Below are 4811 nucleotides of genomic sequence, written 5' to 3'. Positions count from 1 at the left end.
GTATAAGTGGTGGGTGTGGGGGGGGGGGGGGGGGGGGGGGTTCTTAGAAAGTCAGTCACAAGTCTTTTAATCCCTTTTTTGAGAAGATTATAGATGACACTGATGTACGAGTACTTATCCATTAGTTTAGCCACATTTGATGAGTTAGATCACCAAAAGATATGATGAGCATATTTAACTAATAATTAGGCTAAATCTAGTGTAGATTAGACCACGTAATGAATATTTTTCTTAATTATCCCAAAATATTACTTCTTAAATCAGCCGGCCATAAGTCTATTAATCCCTAATTGAGAAGTGATCAGATGATATATATCTATAATTAAATGTATATATATACCATTTGTTCCTAGAACTTTCGTAGTCATATTAATTAAATAATTAATGACACGCACTAATATAATGGTGGACGATTAACTATAACATTTAAGCTAATAAGGTCCTTTTTTTTGTCGTGGCCATACTATATACTCATATAAATTCACGATAATACCACTAAGGCACTAACCCCCTTGGCCCTTACCCGTACCAAATATTTGGAAATTTAGTATTAATTAGTAGTTCAATCTCCATTACACATACGACTAATTAATTTAGTGCATTTGTACCACCACCATTCATTCATAAGTTCTAATTGCAGAAATTCTTATTAGGAATTAATGTAAACAAGACTAGAGTACTTTATTATTATTAAAGAAGTAAATGACATGAACTTTACTTAAGTTTCCACCTTTTATTTGAGTACTTTATCTCTATACATTTATTAAAGAAGATATGACATGTTATCATTAATGTTACTACTTGATTAGAAAATAACATAGAGAGTATTTAGCATATAGTGCTGAACCCCAAATTATCAATGAAGTTACTTTTTTGAGAGTCTACCTAAACGATCATTGAAAGGTTTAAGAGAGGTCATGAAAGACAAATAAAAGAGAAAGGTTGTTCGTAGATTAGTATGAATATGAATTTTAGCGTGAAATGGTCGGAAAGGGATTCGTGTATTGATTGCTTACCTTAGCTTCTATATCCCTTATTCGATAAATCTTATTTGTTAGAATGAATTTCTGTCGGTTAGAAATGAGCGAACACTTAAAAATAAATAAAAATCATTTAAAATTAATTTCTATTCAAACAGACGATAAATGTGCTTTACATGTTTTTTAGTTTCTTCCACTATGCTCAACATTAATTGGATTGTTTTTTTACATTATGCTTCACACGACTGATACAAATTTTATCTGACTTTATTTTTGTGAAGCAAGTTTAGTGATTCAAAATTTGTGGACCCAAAGGAAGTATTGGGTGGATACTCAATTGTGACTTACAATTATGTGTTGCGCACTTGCAGAAAAAACCAACTTGAAAGATTTATATTTTTAAAAAATAAGTTAGATTGACTGTTTGTTTGATATTGTACCAAACATATTCAGAATTTCAAATTAGTGCATATTTGTATATATATCTTGGTAAACTTCAACCGCTTTGACCAAGAAAAATAAAAAAGCTATTGGAAAATTAAGTTGGCGTTTTCCAATTTCGAATATGCAGAGAAAAAGAATTAAGTGTCACGTTCGATTATCTAGCTGAGCCTTGTCACAGTGGCAGAGTCAGAAATTTTATCAAAGTGTCCAAAAATAATGGTGTTGGCGGAGCCAAAATGGACACCCATTATAACTGCGTCACATGAATAGTTTTTGTCAAGGATATCCAATTTTAAATATATATCCTTTAAATGCAGAATTTGACATATAAATATAACTCCGCTCCTAATCATAGACAGAAGGTTGGCGCTACTCGGAAAATAGATAACTAATATAGCTGATGGCGGTGACTAAAGAAAATAAAAAAATTTAGTGGCACTTTGGTAGGGTGACGTGAAACTGCTACTGTTTAATTTTGTGAATATATTATATTCTAGCAGATGCAGCCGTTGTACAATTAATACTTTTCTCAGCAGGCAAAAATTTATCTACGACAATGAAAATTTAAATATTTAAGTACAAGGTAGTGGCCTAGGCTAGTTCATCAAAGATTCAAGATAAGTCTATATAAACTAATAAATTTGTGAAACTGAATTTCCTATTTTCAAATATGTACCAACCTCTAAGCTTATGAAAAAAAATGTTTTACATTAGAGTAGTTGTTATTAAGTGTTTGATAAGTGTTAATCAATAATCAGCTTGCAAAAATTATAATGAAGTTATAACTTCAGGGGCGGAGCTACTGCCATTCAAGAGTGGTCAGTTGAACATCCTTTGTTGGAAAATTACATCATATAGAGAGATCATCAGGTGTACGGGTTCGAATCCCACAGAGCTCACAACATTTTTGGTTTTTTTGTCAGAGCTAGGATATAATACACTTTCGAATGGTGAAAACAAAAGAGCCAACATTTTAATTTAAAAAATTGTGTTTATATATGTTAACAACTTTAAACCCGAAGCTAAAATCAATACATGCATTTTTTCTTCTTCTTTTTTTAAGATTTGTTTTTTCTACGGTGTGATTTATGTTTCGTAAAGCAAGACACATTTGTTCTATCAATATTTAACTTTAAAAACAATAATCATATATTTTTATCATATAAAATCAATGCATCAAAAAGAGAAAAAAACTCAATTGTTTATACTTGATATTGCCAAATGTTGAGATCGTTCATGGTAGAATCCCTAGGTTAAACAAATAACATTCAACTCACTTATTGAAAAAAATATTCTTGAACACCCTGGATGAAATTTCTGGCTCCGCCACTATATAACTTGCTAGCTATCATATATTAAAATTTACGGATAGTATTAAAAAAATAAAGTCGTTGATATATAAAACATAATATTATTATTATTTAATTTTTGGCTGGCTAGCTTATCATATGAGTACTATGTTCTATATAAAAACCATGTGCCTAATAAGCCTTCAACTTAAAATGATTCAACAAACGTCCAAGACGGAGTGTTGAAAAAAATGTGTATATATACCATATATTTTAGTAATATTAGTATAAGATTTCTTTTGCATCCAAATAATTTAAAAGAGTTAAAACATTATGAGAACCTCTTTTTGACTATTATGACTTTGCTCAATAATTTGCTGAAGAATTACATAATTTCAATTATTTTTAATGCATTTTCTTAGGTAATTATTTGGTGAGCTGTGACCACTACTTAAAAATTGCGATAAACCATGAATAAATTTGAGGGACACAGTCGAAAAGTTGATGAATTTTATTAATAGAAAATTAACGAAAGTCCATCAATTTTAATTACATATTTACAACCATTTATGAAAATAACTAGTCATAACACATGTGTGTTACTGATAGAATTAGTAATCGTTTGGCTATATTATTTGACTTCCTAATTTCAAGTTTTGATTTGAAATCAATGTTTCGTATATGAAATTTATACAAAATTTCGATCTCAAATTTTGTCTCCAAAGTTTAAATTTTTTTAAAAGAGATTCATCATTTTTTTAAAAAGAATATTTATGCTCGAAATCAATATGCATACATGGGATTATATACATATTTCAATAAGTATTATTTTCTTGGACACATTAATTACGAGGGGATATTCGGTAAGTCGTGACGAGCATTAATTGACTCTTTATTGGTTGAGAAAAAACCAATGTTTTGAATGTGTTTTTATTATAAATTATAATTATTGAAGCCTTGAAGGGCATTTAGGGACCATAAAAAGGAATTACTTGGAGAAAAATGTCAAGAGAAACACGAGTCTGGTGTGTTTTTTTTTTTAATGAATATATTATACTCTTGAAGAGTATTAAGTCTACATTTTCAAAAAATATGTATACACATAATTCTACTATGTGGGTAAAATTAAGAAAATAAAAAACTTTTTGGGAAAATAATAATTGTATTTGTAGCTTTTATGAATATATTATACTCTTATTTATGTTTTTATATATAAGAAAGTGGATAGTTGTTCGTCAAATTTTAAAGCGCAAAACTACAGTTGAATACATATAAATAACAAAAACATTTGACCAAGGAGCACAAGTGATTAATTAGTGGCAAAATTGCTCAATGCCATGGTGAGTTTTATTTCGAATTGTTACATTTTCATTTTTAATTTCTTCAAAATAGAGGAACTATTGAGTCCTCGATTTATTTATTTATTTACTTTTATACCTAATAAAATAAAGGGAGTGTTGAGTCCTCAATCTACTTGATTTTAGGCCTTAATTATTGACGAATGAACATCAATTTTAACCTTAATTTTGTGATTTATGTTTAGTAGTGGACAACTGGGCATGTATTAAAATAACTAGTCGTACTAATACATGTGTTACTGATCGAATTAGTTGGCTAAAAATTATTATTAACGCTGTGAATTGATACGAGATCTGCATGGGATATATATACGTGTTTTAATATAATTTTCTTAAACGCATTTCAAGGGCATATTTGGTAAGCCGTGACAAGCATTAAATAACTAATATTCAATTTAACTTGAGTTGATTGTCTGTTTGGATGAACTAATTCTTTATTTATTACTTATAAGTTAAAATTATAATTTAAAATTTTTAATTAATGATTTTTGATTTGGTGTTATTGTTTTTTACTTTAAAATAAGTACTTAAAAGATTATACTAATCTTCTACTCGAGAAAATTCTACTAAAATTACTTGTGAATTTTTCTTCCTTTATTCAACTATCTTTTTTTTTCTCACTAATTAAATTTCTTGACATGTAATGTCATATAAATTTCTTGTTTTTTTATATCTTGTAGGAAAAAATCTAAATTAATTTTAGATACACAAAAATTAAAATTTAACTATATAATTCTAAA

This window comes from Solanum tuberosum, unplaced genomic scaffold (assembly GCF_000226075.1).
Source record: "Solanum tuberosum cultivar DM 1-3 516 R44 unplaced genomic scaffold, SolTub_3.0 scf00443, whole genome shotgun sequence".
NCBI lineage: Eukaryota > Viridiplantae > Streptophyta > Magnoliopsida > Solanales > Solanaceae > Solanum > Solanum tuberosum.
This window is presented reverse-complemented; position numbering follows the sequence as displayed.